The sequence below is a fragment of the Manis javanica genome, chromosome 8 (assembly GCF_040802235.1).
Source record: "Manis javanica isolate MJ-LG chromosome 8, MJ_LKY, whole genome shotgun sequence".
Classification (NCBI taxonomy): domain Eukaryota; kingdom Metazoa; phylum Chordata; class Mammalia; order Pholidota; family Manidae; genus Manis; species Manis javanica.
This window is the reverse complement of record NC_133163.1, coordinates 22,811,922-22,832,430: the sequence shown is the minus strand read 5'-3', so window position 1 is coordinate 22,832,430 and position 20,509 is coordinate 22,811,922. Positions and strand designations below refer to the sequence as shown.

Sequence of the window (20,509 nt, the reverse complement as noted above, 5' to 3'; positions counted from 1 at the left end):
TCTCACCATAAGTTTTACACGGCAAGCAGACCCAATAGGTCAGAGTTCTGGCTTCCACTAGAAACGGGACTTGGGAGAGGATGCTGCCCGTTTATTACACCTGCTCTAACATACACACCATCTTCTCTCACATACTGGAAAGTTTCCATTTCTTTTCCTTGTCATCCTAAAATTTCCACACATTAAAAAACTTTAGAAAAATAGGTTTCTTCTTAAATTCATATTGCTCTGGAGACTCTAGAATCATTTAGTGATGGGTTTGAAGTAGACAGTCCTACCACGGTGCTTCTCACAGCAGCTGCTCTGACAAACGTTGGCTTTTATTTGGAGCATTGGAGGGAATGCATGAGAAGTGCACAGGACTCATCTGGGGACCCTCAGGCTTTAGGGGGATGGCGGGAATACATGGAGGAAACTTGGGCAGAATGAAGGCACTGATATCCTACAAGAAAGAATCACTGCAAAGAAAGTGGCACCAAGACAGAGCTGGGGCACAGTTTTTCCTTTTTTACAACTTACTCAGATCATCTGTTGTTCTGGCCAAAGGAGCGGAGCTCTTTTTTCTTCCACTGGTTCCTTTTAAAGCGAAAATCTTGCCACTCATGGGAGCTCATAATGGTTAAAAAGGCTTTGACAATAGGTGTTGAACAAGACAACAATTAGATTTTTAAAAATCAGGAAAAAACAAGAGATCAAAATAATTTTGAGATTCTTTGCTTCAAATTAGCTTATATGTACTGTCTTCTGTGTCGATTATTAATCATGACATTAATGAGATGAAATGTGTTTGACAGACAAAGAAGATCTTTGTTGAAGTCTGTGTGCATGAAATAAAATTCTGCGGAGGGGAAGGTATCTCAGAGGAAAGGGATTTTTAAAAATTATTACTTCACATGTAAGTTTCCTCCACTGAAATCTATTGTTGAGGAATGAGTCTGCTAAATATTTGGAAAGGAGCTGCTATTACTTGCAAGTGACATCTGCCTATTAACCCCACCATAGACTCTTTGAAGCTGTGTCATGTTACACTCACCTTCATTTGTACAGTAAAGAAAAAATTGAATAGGACCACAGAAAAGATTACCACAAAGTGCTTGCTATTACCGTCATAGCAACTCTTGACAACCTCCTTTTTCTACCTATAAAATAGAAGGTCAAAGAGAACTGGGCAACAATTAGCTTCTCTTTAAGTAGTTAATACAGGGTTGAAAAAAGATATCCTATTAATTTCTTTGTCCCTGTGTGTAATTTACAGTAAATCCTCTTGGATTCATTTTTTAATTATGAGCCTTTCAGGAACAGTGGAAATTTATGTGTCAGGGCATCTGTTTTGTTTGACAAGGATCTGTAACCTTCCCTGAGCTGTTTCCCTCCTGCCTTACAATGCAGATGCTTACATGGACCAAGATAGGAGAGGACAAAGGTCTGCTGTCCAGACTGACCCCCTTTTCACAATGGCAAAGTTCCTCCTTCTAGAAACTGCCTCCCCCCAAAAAAGGCTGGCAGTATTCTCTCAAAGTCATGTTTGGGGAAACTGGGTATTTATTCAGTTTGGTTTGTGTAGTATTGTTTTTCCATAATTTATAGCATTTCAATAGACTCCTGGAGAATAAATGGAAGCAGAGATGAATTATGATAAATGGCCTGTTCCTCACCTCTGCTGTATCTATAAACTGCTGGCCTGGATGCATCCTCTGGCTGTCTCGGTGTGGGCTGTTCACAGTGAACCATCAACAACTGCTGGGTTTGTCTTTGGCAAGGCTAAGTGGCTGTTAGCTTAGACTCACCTCTGGGTTGGGCCAGTGGCAGAGCTGGATTTGACTGGGGCAACTGTCATCTTCAGAGGAACGCAGAGGAATGTTGCCATTTTTGAGACTGGTGACACAGTAAAAGAGGGAAAGAACAAGAAAATAACAAAGGTGTCCGACAGATGCGATTTCGGTTCCCACAGTGCTGCTCACTGCTGGTTGGCTCTGTATTTCCTTTCATTGCTATTTGTTCTTAGTGGAAGAGGCCTCTTTGGGTTTTCTGGGCTGAGGAGCTTTTCCAGATCATTAGCCACTTCTATGGAGAGGACCTGCTGGGGATCCTCCCGGCAGCTCCCAGCTCAGCCTTTCCGTCCTGGCAGAGTTGGAGAGGGTGGAAGCAGGCTTGGAAGTGAGGATTTGAGGAAGCGACTGCTTATGTAAGCTGGACCAGAGGCAGCTACTTGCAGGAGTGTTGGTGTGTGCTTTCCCAGAGCTCTATTTTTCCCAGTGTATTTCTATCACATCTGTTTACTTTGATTCCACCCTTGGTTTTGAGTGGCAGCATGCCATAGCAGAGAAATATCTGGTTGACCCCTTGAACAACATGGGTTTGAACTGTGTGCATCCCCTTACACAAAGATTTTTTTCCAATAAAGATACTAGAAAAAATGTTTGAATATTTGCAATGATTGGGAAAAAAAAAACATTTTCTTTTCTCCAGCTCTCTGGATTGTCAAAATACAGCACCTACTGCATATAACTTACAAAGTATCTGCTAATCGGTTGAATATGTTATCGGTAAGGCTTCCCATCAACAGCAAGCTACTAATTAATTTTTAGGGAGTCAAAAGTTATATACAGATTTTCGACTGCTTGGGATCAATGTCCCTAACCCCTGTGTTGTTTGAGAGTCCTGTACTTTATCTGAAATCAGAAGATTCGGATTTGAGTCTCATTCCTGTCAGTATCCAATGAGCTATTTGGCTTTGGGTAAGTCACTCCAGCGCTTTGAGCTCCACATTCCTCTACTTTTAAAATGGGCATGAAAAATATTATGAGACAGGGTTTTCTAGAGGCTCAAATGAAATAAAGTATTCAGAACTTCCTTGTTATTAGCAAAAGGACTGCACATAGGTAGGATGGTAGTTCTCTTGATGAAATATTGAGAAAGAAATGACTTCATTAGAGAAAAAAAATTAGCAAAAGGAAGAATATGTTTTAAAATTGAAAGTAGAGTCTTCTTTTAAGTCTCATTTAAAATATTTTTAAAAGGCTGCTGGGACCTTTTCTGTAAGCAGATTCCTATTTTTATCTGATCAAAAGCATTTAAAAAAAGTCAGCTCCGTGCTTGACGCTTTTGGAGTGCCCTGCTAGCTTGTGGGAGAGGCCTGGCTGGGCAGCAGGAGAAGCGGATCCCGCAGCCTCCGTGGTGTCTCACGGGGGACGTCATGTGCCCACACACGGTCACAAGGTAACGTATTGTGCTCCTGTTGCCCCTGAGTGTCATGTTCCTAAGAGCTCCACACTCCCCAGTAGAGGTGTAGCCTGCCCTGCCCTGAAGTTCCTTCTTTGATTGTATGAACCATGGAAAATGGAAAAGGAAGGAGCAGGATGAGGAGCAGGCGGAGGAGGGGAGGAAACAGTAACAGTAAGTAGCAGCCTGGGGAAAGCAAAACCTTTGTAGTCTGCGCAGTATAAAAGTGGTTTGAGACCCACCCTGGCAGATAAAGACATAAGTGGCCTGCTATATGCTTGGGGGTTAATAGGGCCTAGAAAGACTCATTACTAGAAAGAGGGGCCTAATGTGGATTCAGGCAAATTGCGTGGAGATGAGTAGCGGCCACTGCCGAGTAAACTGGGAGCATAAACACACGTATACAGATAAAGGCATTTCACAGATTTTGTTTCCTCAAAATATGAAAGAAACATGAATGATAAATTTATTGTGCAGATGAAATGTACAGTAGCACAGCTATAAAAATCGAGCTGACAAAGTGTGTAGAAAATATTTTATGGCTTGAGACAATTATGAGAAGCCGAGTCCAAATGGCCATATCTTTCTCATTTATTATTTACACCAGTGACCCTTTGACTGTTAGCAGATGAAAGTCATGTTTTGGTGCAATTGTAATATGGATTCATAAAAGTTACAATTAAGAGAATTTAGCTCATAAGCATCATTCGTTAGATGTAAATTGGGTGTTTTCATGTACCAGGCAAGGTGCTCTATTTTGGAGCTACTGTAATCAACCTTAGCTCACACAGAGCTAAAGGACTTGAAAGACCACAGTAATTAAAACACGAGAAATCAGGTTTTCTACACACTGAGATGATCTATAGGAAACTCTTGTATAACTCCTGCCATATAGTGAGCCTTCAGTCATGGACAGCTTTTAACATCATTGGTAACTTTCTCTTTAATTAACATTTTGTTAAATCAGAGAAAACAATATGTTTTATTTTATTAAATAACATATAGACTTCAATGAGGCCTCTGAGGTTTTAACTTGAGTAACATAAAATTCTAAGGAAGAGTCAGGGTCCTACTGGTTGAAAGCCAACCTCGTGGCCTATAGCCTGGATGCTGTCATTATCGAATACCTGGACAAATTCTGAATAGCAGAAGCTTTTTAGACAAATGAATCTAAAGTGCAGCAAGCAAAGGAAACTTGAGGTACCATCAAGTGAGAGCTGGGGCTCATATGCCTTAATGGCAAGCCTAACTTAACACTGTGGCATGGATGAATTACCTCATTGACCCACCGCTTGCACTGTGACTAGTCATTACTCCTGGGGTAGTGTTCAGTGCAACAGGGCAAGAAATAACTCAGTGACTCCCTGAAGCTACAGATGATGGATTTTGGAGCCCTGGCTGCAGTCAGAAGTCGTGGAAGCTCAGCATATTGATGGTGGAATTCATTAGCCACCTACTCCATAGCATCATACACTTAGATCCTGATGCTGTCACTGCAGCTGTTTTAACTTGTTAGTGTTTCCCTGATAGATGGCAGAGGGAGCTGTATAACTGTATTAGCCTCAAAGATAGTTCTGACAGCCAGACCCATCATTCTCCAGCCTGAGATGGCACCTTTGGAGCCTAGCATCACTTAAAGACATTTAGATAAGCCCTGTTGATCGACCAAGCTAACCTTCCTCCTGAAGTCAGTTCATACTCAGGATGACATGAGATGATTGGCAATTAAGTCTCATATTCTAGTCTCTACTCCTTAGTTAACTTCTTTTAATTCAGTTTATTTTTCTACTATATTTTCTATAAAATGGCAGGTAATTTAATGCCACAGATTATTATTTCCTACATTTATTTGTGATTATATCTTTATATATCATGTTCTTTTATGACCATTACCATCACTTACCACTAATATAAATTGACAAAGTACCAAGTACCAGACACTGTATAAGAACTCTGTTTACAGTATCTTATTACAAGCTCACAACAGCTCGATGAGGTAGTCACTATTAATATCCTCACTTTATAAACGAAACAACTAATGTTTAATTGTTGGATTCTCCCAGAGGAGGACGCCGCCCCAAATCACTCACTAAAGACGTCTCTTGATGCAACAAGCAAGAGGAATTTATCAGGAACCAGCTAACAGGGGTCCAAGTTAGCCCGTCGCAGCAGGTCTCAACGAGGACCCCGAATAGTCTAAGCCAGAGGTTTTTATAGCATAGCATTTTCAAAAAGACAGTATTTTCTTACACAGTGTTTTAGCAAGATAAGCTTGGTATGCATGACTATCCGACCAAGGTTAGCAGTCTGAAGGCCGCAGCTGCCCACCACCTGGTGTTCATGATTAACTGATTTGAGGTTAGCTAACTGAAGGTCACTACATTTAACACTGGCTGACTAATTTGTTTTTTTTCAAGATTCTAATAATTTTCCTTCTCCTAGGCTAGAGGGTGGTGTTTAACCCTTTAAGATGGCTGTACTTATGCACTTATGCTAACTTTTGATTTTTCAGATCCTACATTTCCCCACTTCTCTTCAGGGGCATTCCAATCATGGAATGTTTGTGTCTCTTTGTGGGGTGAGTGAATGATATTGTTGCCTCAACATTAGCACATGAACGGCACTCACTCTTTCTCTAACAAAAGTTATCAGCCGATTTAGTATGCAGGGTCCTAAAGTGAGGAGCAACACAAGGATGAGTAAGGGCCCAGCCAGAGTGGATATCAGGGTTGTAAACCACGGGGACCTAGTGAACCAAGATTCAAATAGCCCTTGGCTGGCTTCTCGTTCTTTCTTTCTCTGGTCTAGCCTTTCCCTAAGCTTTGACATTGAATCTCTTACTATTCCAGAATGGTCTGCATAAAAGCAGCATTCTTCTTTTAAAGCTGCACACAGTCCTCCTTCTTTTAGGAACAACAGATCCAGCCCTCGTCTATTCTGCAAGACTACCTCAGAGAGGGAAGTCAGAGATTCTTCAAGTTTTGTAATGGATTGCTCTATGGTCCTTAGGTCCTCATCAATAGCTGTCCTTAGCCTGTCATAATGTTGGTTCCCTTGGACAATAGCGGCTGCCCCCGTTCCCACTCCGGCTGTGACACCTATCCCTAACAATACAGCTAAGGTCAGCGAGACTGGCTCTCTTCTATATCTACGCCTAGGTTCAAATTCAGCTACGAATGAGAGATCATCATGATACATCAACCTGGGCACCAGCTGGACCATGATACAGAAATCACGGGAAGAGTTGAAGGCAGAAGTAGAGACACATGGGGTCACTCCAGTGTTACAAGCCCACCATCCCTCAGGAGGAGGGACTAGATACTCATGTTCACCTGAGGAGGTTACAGCTATGGTTTCATTACACAAAGCTTTATGGGAGGGGGGAACTGTACCTAAACATCTTCCTCTTCCAGTTACTTCAGTCAGGGTTAGTTTCCTATGGCTCCCCCAGCTACAGATCTCGTGACGGGTTGTCCTGTTAAAACTGCCCAACAATCCTAATCCTTCATAATAAGGCGGCCCAGAAGAGAAGCACAACCAACAAGATTCAGTAGTTTTAGGATTGGTGGTGTTCAGAACTCGGAAAGCCCCTTTAACGAGGTTAAGGAGGCGTTGCCCGGTGCTAGAAAAGGGGGCCACTGAATCAAGAGTGAGGACGGGGACAGCAGGAGTAATGACAGGGTCTACTGGTTGAATTAGGGTTTGCTTCGGGGCTGGAGTTGGAAGGCATGGTTGATCTTGTAAAATAATATTCGGTCCTACTGGGACGGCCGGAAGGGTTTCGATTTTAAGTCTGATAGTTAAGAGTCCGCTTGGGTAAGGGCCGACCCAGGCGAAACGGCCTATATCAAGCTGAAAACCTCAAGTTATTCCAGTCACCCAGGACTTTTCATTTTTGGCCTGTTCTTGGTTAAATTGCACGCACACTTGGGGTACCCTGTTGTCAGGGTCTCTGAAAGTGAATTTAACTAAATCTCGATTCCTGACTGCCCACTTCCGAGGCCCATCATTAGAGGTTACACAACTCCAGCTTTTGCAGTAAACACTTTCTAAGCCCCCACAGGTTTTCCAGTTATTTCTTAGATTGCCAGGGCAGGCCCAGAACCCTTGTGCTCATCCTTGAGCAGTGTTAACGAGTGCCCGTTTTTGTAGGGTATGGTAATTGTGTTCCTTCCCTTGCGTAAGCCCAAAAAGCTCCCTGAGGTCAAAGTACAAATCTGGCTACCACGTGTTTAGAGGGGCAGTGTGTGCAGTTTCATTAAGGGTTTTACCAGTCTGTCCATCTGTCAGGACCCATGTCTGCCTATAGGGCTGATGGGGGTTGGGGTTCTGGAGGGTTGGAAGTGGCAGAAACATCAGAATCGCTAGCAACATGGTTCTTTCTATATAGACAGAGTTTAAGGGGGTTATTAGTCCGAGCTACTCGCCAGTCTGGGTCCGGTGGGGGTGCCTTCTTCAGATGTGAAGCGTGTATCCAGGAAGAGACACCATCTACTTTCACGGCTGTGGGAGTAGTCAGGAGGACGATAAAAGGTCCCTTCCACCGCGGCTCGAGGTTTCCCGTCCGGTGTCTTCTCACGTAGACAGGGTCTCCCACCTGGAACTGGTGAGGTACTGAGAGGTCCCCTGGCCGATAGGCTTCCTTAATGGAGGCCCACACCTCTTTTTGCACGGCTTCCAAGGCTCGTAACCTTTCAAGCAGAAACTTATTAGTTGTACATTCGGGGAATGTATGAAGATGAGCTGATTGGAGTGGGGCCGGGACCCCAAACATTATTTCAAAAGGCGTTAGTCCAAAGCGGCCGGGAGTGTTCCTGACCCTAAACAGGGCGAAGGGAAGGAGGACTAACCAATCACGTAAGCCAGTCTCTATGGACAATTTAGTCAAGGTCTCTTTTAGAGTTCTGTTCATCCTTTCTACCTGTCCTGAGCTCTGGGGCCTGTATGCACAATGCAATTTCCAATCTGTCCCCAGGATCTTGGCCAATCCCTGACTTACCTGGGCAACGAAGGCAGGTCCATTATCGGAACCGATTACCTTGGGGATTCCGAACCTTGGAAATATTTCTTCAAGTATCCTTTTAGACACCGTCTGAGCTGTCTCAGTTTTGGTGGGGAACGCCTCTGTCCATCCTGAAAATGTGTCTAGGAAAACTAGAAGGTATTTATATCCATACTTAGCAGGCTTAATTTCAGTGAAGTCAACTTCCCAATAGGCTCCTGGGCGATCTCCTCAAAGTCTCTTCCCGGATATTGCTTGATTTTTACTCACGTTCACTAATTGGCAGGGAACACTATTTCTTACAACCTCGTCAGCCAATTTTCCTAATCTAATAACATGATAAGGGGAGTCTCGAACCAGGGTCTTTAGGTTTTTTGCTCCCAGATGTGTCAATTGATGTAATTGCCTTAAGTATTTTTCTGCCTCTCTCTGGGGCAGAACAACTTTCCCTTTTTCAGACTTATATATCTCGTGGGGCGAGGAATTTTTGAACCCTAATTTGTTTATACAAGCAAGATCTTCAGGTGTATACTGGAAGCTTTCCAATTGTATAAATCAGCAGAGGAGAATGGCCAATATTGCAAAGGTTGGAAGGGCGGCTCCCCCTCTTCCCCAAGGATGGGAACTCCATAAGACCGGAGAGGAAAAATACCCGGTGGGTCCAGGGTGGCCCCTTGGCGGCGCTGAGTTCCCTGGGCAGGTCCCGGAGCCGGTCCTACTGCCTTGGCATCAGGGACTGAGGGGGCCGGGGGTGCCGGTGCTGGCAGTGCCGGGGCCGGGGGTGCCGTAGGGGCAGGAGGATAAGGAGGGGGATCATCAACCATAAGCAAATCTTGAGTGTCAGGGTAAACTTTAATAGTTTCTTTTCCCTTGCTCTGGGGTTGGGTCTGGGCAGCTAAAACTCGAGGGCCCGTTTTCTTCTGCACCCAGGGCTTCACCCAGGGCGGTGGATTTTCCACCAACTCTTGCCAGACCACGATATAGGGTTGCTGATCCGGGTGTCCTTGAGGCGAATCCTGGAAGACAATGGCTTTTACTGCTAATAAAGTGGGGAGATCAAAAGTCCCCTCCGAGGGCCACCCAACATTGAAGGTGGGCCATTCGGAGGTACAGAAAGTCTGCCATGGTCCCTTTTTTACTTCTACTGACAAGTTATGCGCTCTCGCTCTGACTTCCGTCCAATAATCTAACGTCAGGCTAAGGGGGGTCGTCACTGTCTGTCCCATTGTCAGTAAAACAATAATCAGGCACGTAAAAGACACAGAGAACAAAGACACACACACATTAGACACACAGCGGCCGCTTTTTGTTTTTCTCAGATTTTCAAACAGAAACCGAAAGGAATCAGAGGGTTGATATTCCCGGCGCCCAAAAATCAACCCTATCTCATCAGGTTCACTTTGCTGGAAAAACAGACGAGAGGCCACCAGGCGTCCCTGGCCCTCCACTCTCCCCGAGGCGTCCCCCAGGGTTGCAGCCTGCGGTGCTCCAAGTACGTCTACCGACTGCAGTCTCGACCCCTTTACGGGATCGGGACGACTGCCAGACAGAGGGTACCCTTTCAGAATTCCGACCGGTCTCACTGAAAAACAGAAAACAGAACACAGACAACTCAAGGCGCCACTAACCTTACCTCTTCCTCCAAGAACGGCTTCGGGAGTGAAGCGGGGTGAGCGCACGATCCCGGACGAGCCCCCAAAATGTTGGATTCTCCCAGAGGAGGACGCCGCCCCAAATCACTCACTAAAGACGTCTCTTGATGCAACAAGCAAGAGGAATTTATTCAGGAACCAGCTAACAGGGGTCCAAGTTAGCCCGTCGCAGCGGGTCTCAACGAGGACCCCGAATAGTCTAAGCCAGAGGTTTTTATAGCATAGCATTTTCAAAAAGACAGTATTTTCTTACACAGTGTTTTAGCAAGATAAGCTTGGTATGCATGACTATCCGACCAAGGTTAGCAGTCTGAAGGCTGCAGCTGCCCACCACCTGGTGTTCATGATTAACTGATTTGAGGTTAGCTAACTGAAGGTCACTACATTTAACACTGGCTGACTAATTTGTTTTTTTTCAAGATTCTAATAATTTTCCTTCTCCTAGGCTAGAGGGTGGTGTTTAACCCTTTAAGATGGCTGTACTTATGCACTTATGCTAACTTTTGATTTTTCAGATCCTACAAATGAAGCTAAAGATTTTCCCAAAGTAGCCTTCAGCAGCCATTCAAATCCAGTTCTGACTCTTAATCACTACTACGTTCCTAATGAAAGTTTCAGACTAGAAAATGTAGTGGTGACAGTTTTAATTCAAACACATTTGTAGAACAGCAATTTATTTGGAATTGTTGGAGAAATAAACACCAAGGAGGGAAATAAAGATTGTACATTTGACTCAGTTTTAAGGCAGCATTGGTATGTACCAAGGAAGGTAAGAATATTATTTATTGAAGAGATTAAAGAAATGAACACAGGGTGGATCAGATTTTGACTGGTGGAACCTGAAGAGAGATCAGGTCAGATGAAAATGCCAACATGGGCATAGCCTCAAGGAAGGAAATACAGGCTATAGTCTCAATTTAGGGAGGTATTAGTTTGACAGGAATAAACAGTTCGAGGGAAAAGGCAGAGCACATGGAATAGCAGGAAGAAAATGGGGCAAGTTTGTGATTCAAGGTCTATCTCTGTCTGCAACCAACTCTGTGATCTTAGATGAATTATCTGCTCTATAAAATGGAGATACTAGTAATAATGCCATCTTGGAAATCTATATGAACATTTACAATAACATATGTAAAATGCATAACGAGTGTCTCCTTCACAGTAACTGCTAAACTAATGATAGTCATGTTTAAAATTTTTTTTTGTTTAACTTTTTTTGCCTGGTGATTTAGAACCACAGTGGGAGGACTTCAATGCCACACTGATAGACAGCTTTGGAAAGGAATGGAGAGACATTGAAAGTTCACAAGCAAACTCCCAAAGCTTGATTTTTCAGGAGGACCATTTTGGCTCTGTTGAAAGCATAATTTTTCAGTAGGTTCAAGGAAAACAGCAGGTTACTGTTTAAGTGGTCCAGGGAAAGTGTTTTTAGGAGCTTATTCTATGATGACGATGATTGCAGGAAGGTAATGAGGATGAAATAAAAGATTTGCAAAGATAGAATCGACAGGTGTTGCCAACTGGGTGGATGGAAAAGGGAAGAAGAAATGTCTGGACTGGGAAGGCTATACTTTCATTAGCAAGAATAATAAACAGGGGGCATATAAGAAAAACACAGTTGGCTTTTCATGGCTACAAACTCATATTCTTACCTGATGGCATGCATCAAACCTCTGTTTCTGCTGTTGTCCAGGCAGTGTGTTAGTCACTCATTAAATCCTCACCACACTGCCAACTGGTGGGATTGCCTCTATTTTAGAGATCAAGAGACCAAGGCTCAGAGGATTAAGTGACCATTTGTCCAGTGTTACAGGAAAGAAATATTACTAAAATATTACTAAAATACCGGTTTGTTTGATTTCAATGCCATATATACTACTTTCAATAATTACCCATTCAATATTGAAGTTGGATGTGGTGAATTTAGCAGAGCTGTGATTTTTAAAAATATCTACACAGTTAAGAATGGTAAACAGAAATAGAGGGATGGAGCACAGCCTTGTGACTAAAGCAGAATATGGAATTGGAAGTAAGCCACTTTCTTTTTGGATTCAAAGAAATTCATTTTCTATTACATTTTATTGCTTCCCAGTATTTGGGTTTGTATCAACAGCATAAGGCGCCCAATTACCCGCAAACCACTCTCTTAAACACTGCTATGCAAAAGGGGCTTGGAAACTAATCTCAGGCTTTGAATGCAATATAGTGGACCAAGAGGTTCAGTGGCAAATTTTCCCAAATTTTAACAAAAATCCTTTCAAATGTACTATATCTGAGCAGAGATTATTGAATAAATGCAGTCTCGTATTTCTGGGTGATAAAGTGCCATATTAGAAGGCTTCTGATATCCTTGCTTGAAAATCCTAAATGATCTCAAATAACACAGAAACACATTTAGTCTCTCTGCAGTCAGTATTTAATTTTCTATATTTCTAATTTAAAACTAGATCTGAGTGTCTTCACAGCAGCCCTAGGCTGTCATCCACTAGTCTGTTAGTCTCTCATAGCTAGTGGTAGAAAGAGTAAAAAGTTGAAAGAGAAACTTTTACAGTGGAAATCACATTTCTTGGAGTGGGAGCAGAATCTGTTCAGTGTGCCCCTGACTTGATGTCCCATTCCTAAAGTTAGCAAGCTTGCATATTTGCCCCCTGGATCACCAGTCCTGGAGGTGATTTTGTGGCATGGCTAAACAGCAAAGCTCATACTCAATTCTAAAGCTTGTGTAACTCCGGGGGAAAAATAGGTTTCCAGCCCGGGGCAAATAAACCTTTGAAGCGAAAATCAGTCAAAGGGAGAAATAAAGTGGGAGAAACCTATTTCTTGCACACAAGCAGTTGTCTACTCCTGCTTGTCCATGTCTCTTGTGATCCAGCTGCACAAATGATCCCAGAAAACCTCTCTGGTCCAGTTAAGCACTAGCTCTCCATCCCCTTTGTAATCACCTATTGATATGGAGATGAACTACTTCTCTCTCCACCCCTTGGAAACACCTATTGATATGGAGATGCCCGAAGGCAGGCGAGAGATCCTGGATATATTGCAATTTTACCCACAGCTTGAAAGAGGAAAATGAGTTTGGTCTGACATGTGAGCACGTCAGAATACTGTGAGCACGCCAGGGGATAGTTGACTATCCACAAAGCATAGACCTTTAAAAAAAGAAAAAAAGACAGAATCTCTCTGAGGTTTAGTTGGGAATAGAATAGAGGGGCAGAAAGCAAGAGTGTAACATGACAAACTTGGATTTATAAAAGAGGCAGAGGAGAGGAATAGAATTCCTAACTTCAATTTAAAGAGGGCTGAAAAGATTAGATCTGCTCGAGTGAAAAAAATATATTTACTTATTTATTCAACCAGCTCCTACGACTGGTAAGTTCTAGGAGCTGGAGGTCCAAGAGTAAACAAGACAGACAAATTCTCTGATCTCATGGAGTTTTATTCTGGTAGGGGAGTCCTCAGGGGTACAAGCAGTCAGACCCTGAGTTCAGCAGAACTTTGTGAAAATGTGATATCATATGCATTTAATTAATTTATCAACAAACTGGCAAATCCCCACGGAACTTTTATTTCCATCTCTGTACTTTTTTCCTCCCAAGTCTCCATATGAATCCCTCCTATTCTTAATCAAGGCCTTCTCAGTAGGTGGGAGTTCTACTGTGACCACCACCACAAACCTCTCCCATTGGTTTTCGGTACCAAAATGAGGCAAAAAAGAGTAACATCTTCACCCTCATTTTCTGTTCCTTTTGACCAATTTTTTTCTGTTCTATGACCATTCCTCTTGTTTTGTTTGGTAATTGTGCAGGCCTCCCCTTCAGAACATCCATTTATATTTCACAGACAGGAAATTGCTCGAAGCATCCAAACAGTTCTAGCCAAGGAAAAAAAAAAGACAAAGACCAAAATCAAACAAACGAAAACCCCCCCTCCCTGGGAGATCTGGCACAGCATTTCTGGTACCCTTTCCAAGCCTGCCTGGACTGTCCTGTCTACACATCTACCTAGAGCTTTCCTTCCCCAACCCCCTGCGGTTTATAGGATCATCCCCTGTGGTGACAGTATCAGTACAAATTAGGAGTTTCCCTTCCCTTAATTCAATGCCGCAGGCAACAGAATGGAACCACGTGTTTCCCTTTGATTCACACCCAAACACAGCAAAACACAGAGTGTGTGCTTCCTCCGTCAAGCTGTGTGTGTGCATTAAACACATGCAAACATTGGGCTGAGACACAGACACAGTAATCAGCTCTGAGGAAAACCATAGAAGTCTTTTTCTTTCCTTTCTCTATGTCTTAATCTTTTATTTGAGCTTGGTCTCTGCAGAGATTCAAAGAATGACACTGTACAGTGATTCTCCAAAGAACAATTAAGTGTGTTTCATCCAAAACTAGGTATTCACCGTATCATGAGAGACCTTCTCCTGGAATAGGGGATTTATCATTGGCCTCCCCCTCATAAATTATCAATTTTTGATAATAAGAACAAAAACATTCTCATCTTATAATGGATATGAAAGAACACAGAAAGCATGATCAGAAAGTTTTCTTGGGTTTTCACAAATTGCACCTTTGTTAGAAGTTAGTGTTTGGTATAGATACTAACAAAGAATTTTTCTGTGGACCCGAACCTGAGAAGGAAAACCAAACTTATCTTTGAGAACAACTTATAATGCAGAATAATGAGACTTGATGCTGAATTCTGTGCAATTTAGCTGTTTAGGTTTTGTCTGAACAGTGACATCTCTATGCCGGGGAGGCCATGGTCATAGAACTGGCACCAAACAATTCATTTCACACAGTAGGAAAAATGTGTGTGCATGTGTTGTTGTTTTTTTAAACCTAAACAGAACAGTACTGTTTTGTGAGCTCAGACTCTACTGCTAACCCCCAAGAGCCACCTTCTAAACTTGGACCTAGAATTTCTAGACTTTAGAAACCTAGCCACTGCTTTTCAGACACCAACTTCTGGAAACAAATGCCCACTGAGCCACAGTTCTGCTTTCTCAGTCTTTAGGGTAGCTGGAATATCTGATTTCTTTTTAAGGGAACTTTCTGCGGTTCCTGATGACTTCCAGTGAGGCAGATCCAGCTTTACCCACTTCACTCGTCATAAACAAGGTCACATATAGATTCCTGAGCATACACAGGGCAGTTGCTTGGGGGCATCTGAAATGGAGCATTTGCCCCCACCTCCTTCCTTCCTGGATTCATTGGATGAAAGAGCGAGAACGAAATCTTTTCTTCCTTCTCTTTCCCCAGTGATTGACAGCACTGCATAAACAAGCCCTCTTCTTCCACTTAGTTCTACTATATGCTGTTTCTGGCTCCTCATCTCAGAGCACAGGGTGCCCCTTATTTTCAGTGTGAGGAGTTTGGAGAATATGCCTAGCTAATGTCCCTCAGGCCTCATCTGTACCCAAATACATTTTAAAATGCAGATATATCATATACAATTTAAGATTCCCAGTTTCTCTTTAAAAAATTGGAAGGTTCAGCTACACGGGGCCAGTGTTCCTATGTGCCATTCGTCAACGGAGATGAGAAACAGTTCCAATGGACATACCTTTTCTAGCTACTCCAATCTCCACCCACTCTCTGTCACCCATTCATTCTTTTTCATTCATCTTTATTCTTCATTCATTCATCTCGTCGCCTATTTCATTCATCTCCTTGCCTGCCCCACCCACACAGACATTTGATTTTATGACTTCTCTCATACAGAAGTTTTAAAAGTTCACATATTATACATAAATAGTGCTCTCAACCATTTTCATAGACACAGCTGTATCTTCAGTTTAGAAGAGCTTAGGAGTTGACTTTTACTTTACTCTCTTAACGGTACATATTTGCCTATTCAGAAATACTTGGGACTCACCAACTCATGTATATGATTTGTTATTAAGCATAGCACATTTAATGATTTTAACTCAGTGGTTAAACTTATTTGTGCTCTTCTAAGATCCTTCATACTGAAATACAGAATGGTAATTTATAGGTGAAGTTTTTATTAATTTCTCTGGGTAAAGGTGGGTATCAATCCTAAAATACATTACTTGTTATATGCATAAAATAGCACATTTTCCTACTTTTAACTCTTAACTTTACTGTATCAGTATGTCAGAGTTTTCTTGACTAATCTCCTCTAATTAAGAGTCTGCCACACATCTCTGATTACTCAGCCTTCTCTGAAGTGGGCCTGCCTTCAAGGGGTGTGTCTAAGAGCTCCGAATTCTGACAAGAGTGAAAGGTGGTACCTTCCTGAGGAACAGATTGCTAATCTGTTTCTTACTCAAGGGCTTTGGGCTGTTTCTATCAAAATGCTTCAAGTGCTTCCCTGGTGATGTTTTTCCTGTTCCATTCCTTAGACAATCAATAGTTTCTCCCCCACCTGTCCTAAAAATTTTACCTAAACTTTTTCTTCCATTGCTTCAGGCCAGTGCTTCTAGTCATATCATCTTCTGAGACTATGAGTAATTATATCCCTTCAATTCTATGTTACCTTTAAGGTATTTATAGGTTGTGATATAATTCCCTGGAGTCATTGCTTTGCCAGACTATAAATTTAGCTCTTACCACCTCTCCTCATACGTTTTATCTTCTAGCCTTTGTAGCACTCTGGTTTTTTTTTTTTTGAGTCTATCTTTGTCACTTCTCTGATATTTCAATATTCTCTCCAAACTAGAGAGGTCAAAATAGCACATAATATCTCAGTTATTACAACGAATATCTGATTTTCGAGAGGAAAATCAAGAGAGAGGATTACTTTAAAGTGAACTTAATTTATTGGTGGCTCAGAAAAATAGACAAGTTGGTAGCAAAAGCTAACAGGACATTGTCAACATGTTTCCATATATTGTAACATTCTGTTCAAATAATCCTCGACCCTTAAGGGGAAACCACAATATCTCAGAGGAAGAACGCCTTGCTTCCTTTAGATACTTGCACTGTCCTTTACAGTAAGATTATCTTTAAAACCCCAGGCTTCAAATACAGTTGTGTAATGAGATGGGTTTTTTTCCCTCTTAGTACACAAGCTTTTAAGCCACTATTCTCATCATTATTATCTTATCATTGTTATTGCTACTCATGTTATTGCTACGTTGTATGTATATTATGTAGTGAACACATGTGCTAACTGAAAGGAAAGGAGCGACACACAACAGCAATTTACCGGAGAGTTCCGCTTTATTAGGGAAAGGTGCTGGGATATATAGGATGGGGCATAGGGTGATTGTGGTGTTACTTCTACGGGGCTGGTGGCTGTTGGCTAGGTGCTGGGATTGGGAGGGGGGCGAGAGGTGATTGGGCTTCAGGTGGCGCCGGCGGGAACCGAGGACCCCGAAAAGAAGCCGGAAGTTCGCCATCTTACTGGTGGGGACCCTTCATTCCCCCCTTTCTCCTCTATGGGTTTGTGGGCGTTGCTTTCTTTCTGACTGCTTCCTGCTGAACAGGGGCGGAGAAGGGAGTGAGGGTTTGAGGATTGGGAGGAAAGGGTTGACAGGACTCCCCACAGTAAGGATGAGTAGATGTGGACTTCTTCAGGTTGGAAATCAATGAAGGTTCCCTGTAACCATAGGTTGAGGACCTGTTGATTCCAATGGTGCCAAGAGGATATGGGTGTCAGGAGCCAGGCGTCTGCGGCCATTGTTTCCAGGAACAGTTTCCAGCGGAGAGAGGGGTCCATCTCAGCATGTGGTGAGGAGGTCACGTGAGGGTGAGGGGTCTTCCGTGGCCAGAAGCTGGTAGTTCCTGAGTAAAAGCTGGTTGAAAGCTTGATTAGAGATTTTCCCGACTTGGGATTTGATGAACTTTATTATACAGGGTAAGAAGAGACAGACAAGAAGAATGACTATTATGGGGCCTGCAATGGGCCAGAGCCAGGTGAGGAGGGGGTTTGTTAGTATTGACGAGAATGGGTTGGAATTGGAAGCAGAGTGGAGGCTGGAGGCAAGGTCAGTGAGTTTGGTGATGTCAGTTTCTACAATGCCGGATTCGTTGATGTAATAGCAGCACTCTTCCCGGAGGAAGACGCAGGTGCCGCCCTTCTCGGCTGTAAGCAGATCTAGGGCCCGCCGGTTTTGAAGGGTGACTTTAGCTAGCGAAGTGACCTGTCTTTGGAGAGAGGCTAGGGAATCAGCAGTGGATGTCAGGGCTCTCTCAAGTTTGGCGTTGAGATCTCTAACTGCCCATAGAGAGTGACCCAAGGCTTCTCCCGAAAACCCTGCCCCAATGGCTGAGGTGATCAAAGAGATACCGACCATGATGGGAAGGAAAGCAGCTCTTTTTGTGCGCGAGGGCAAGGCAGGTTGGAGCTCAAGAAATTCTGCCATGCTGTAAAGTGTAAGCTGTGGGATTGGGTGAGGAGAATGCAGGGTGTATTGGAGCTGAGAGGCAGTGAGTTGAAAAGACTGCCATTACACTAAAAGAAGTGTTCCGGTTGCGTAAAAGTCTTAGAGCCGGAGGTAGGGGTGTAGATAGAGAGGCAGTGAAGTGCACTGGAGGGGGGTGGAGTTGGGCCTACACAGTGGTGGATGGTGAGATTATCTGGGTATTCTGGCTCCCATAGGGGTATGTCTGCCAGGGGACGGAGGGGTTGTCCTTCTGCATGGAAGGAGTAGTTGGAAATATTAAGGGGCACGGCGGCCAGCAGTGGGCGCTGTAGTGATGCGCACAAGAAACAATTGGCGGTGTTGAGGGTGTGGTTGAGAAAGATGGTGGTGTCTTGAATGAGCTGTAACCAAGAGTAGGAGGAATAAGATGAAGAGGCGCCGTCAAGAGTTTGGATAATGACCTTTTCGGAATGTCTGATATCTGATGCAACTTGAGAGATCTGGGAGCGAGAGGGAACATACTCTCGAGAGATATGAAGGGTACCGTGGGGGGTCGAGGACCCCTTGTAGTAAACTGAGGCTGTTACTCCAGCAGCCCATCGAGAGTCCCAGGGATCTGGGATTGATAAGGAGAATGAGCCGTTGGGATATTTCATGAAACGGTTGGAGGAGTAATACTGTGGGTACTGGAAGTCACCCATGTAGTGAATGGTGCAAGACCAGTAGGGGCATCCCCCGTAGGTGTCTGGCCATCGCCTGCAATAGGCTTGTCTTTGGTCATAGAGGAAGCAGAGGTAGGGAGAATAAAGGTAGCTGTAAATGAATACTTCAGTGGAGGGAGGAAAGTGGAGGTACAAAGGCTCAGAGCAGCCTTTCAGAGGGCAGTCTGATGTGGCAATGAGGGCAGTAACTTTTGTTTGATGCTGTGTGTAAGTCTGCTTGACTTTGAATCGCCATACAAAGGAGGATGGGGCGGCAGGGAAGACAATAGGAATGAGGGAAAAAAGCGAGAGAGCAGTAAAGGAGGAAAAAGTCATGATTCAGGTATGGATGGCAAAGAGGGTGCACGGGAGATGCGGAGCTTCAAGGGATCAGAGGGATGAGGCGTGGTAGAGTAGACAGCGTCTTGGGCTGTGTCCGAAGGACTCTGGATTGTGACTGATGGGTCTTGGGTGTCCAGAGAAGGTGAGTCTTGGGTATTTGGTTTCAACCTGGAGATATGAATCCAAGGGGTGACAGAGTTATCAGGCAGTGAGAGCTTGGCAGCCGAGGGGGTGCAGAGAATAACTGGGTGTGGACCTTCCCATTTCGGGGTGAGAGAGGGCTGATCCTCTGGTGGCTTATAAAACACTAGTTGGCCGGGCTGTAAGACAGGAGGATTTTGGGAGGCGGATGGATCAGGAAGGAGCCAATCTTGATATTTCCACAATTCAGTGCGGAGGAGGGAGAGTAGTGGAAGGGCTATATTGGGAGGAATTGGTCCTTTGTGGGAAGGGAGCCCCGGGGGTAGAATCGGGCGGCCGTACATGATCTCAAAGGGTGACAAGAAGGAAGGTTTTTTTGGGAGGGCTCGAATGCGGAGTAGAGCTAAGGGAAGTAAGCGAACCCAGTCAAGGTGTAGTTCTAGAGATAGTTTGGTCAGGATGTCTTTTAGAGTCCTATTGGCTCTTTCTACTTTTCCTGAAGCTTGTGGTCGATAAGGACAATGTAAATGCCAGGGGAGCGAGAGCGACTTGGAGAGGTTCTGGATAATTTGGGCAGTAAACTCAGGGCCGTTATCTGATTGGAGGGAAGTGGGCATCCCGAACCTAGGAAAGATCTGGGTGAGGAGGATAGAGGCAACTACGGATGCTCGTTTGTTAGTGGTGGGGAAAGCTTCAACCCATCCTGAAAATGTATCTACTAGCACGAGTAGGTATCTGGTACGTCGTACAGGGGGCATGTTAGTGAAGTCTATTTGCCAATCTGCAGCGGGGACATTACCCCTTGCTTAATGAGCCGGGAAGGGTCGGGCTTTGAGGGGGGTATTAGGGTTAGTGCGTTGGCAGATGGTGCACTTGCAGGTTATTTGGTTAAGTAGGGTTTTGTCTTCAGGAGAGAGAGGAAAAAAAGATTGTAAAAAATGGATTAAGGATTGGGGGCTGGGGTGGAACAGGTCATGTAAGAGGCGGAAGAGAGACTCTTTGTCCTGAGAGCAGAGGGCATCTTGTGATAAGGCTAAAACTGCAAGGGCAGACGGATTGTTGCCTGGTGCGTTTTCTGATAGGGCAACTGACCGGGCTACTCTGTCGGCCTTGTTGTTAC

The 20,509-nt window shown here is 43.8% G+C and overlaps 1 protein-coding gene and 1 long non-coding RNA gene across 38 annotated transcripts in view; one reads left to right on the top strand and one right to left on the bottom strand.

Moving 5' to 3' along the window:
- NRXN3 (neurexin 3) overlaps nt 1-20,509 on the top strand; it is a 1,528,794-nt gene that overhangs the window by 1,153,766 nt on the left and 354,519 nt on the right. The gene's annotated exons all lie outside the window — the stretch shown is intronic.
- Nucleotides 28-20,509, bottom strand: part of LOC118972600 (uncharacterized) — a 31,509-nt gene continuing 11,027 nt past the window's right edge. The window contains exon 3 of the long non-coding RNA XR_005061634.2: nt 28-13,747. This is a non-coding gene — a long non-coding RNA (uncharacterized lncRNA). The remainder of the gene's footprint in view (nt 13,748-20,509) is intronic.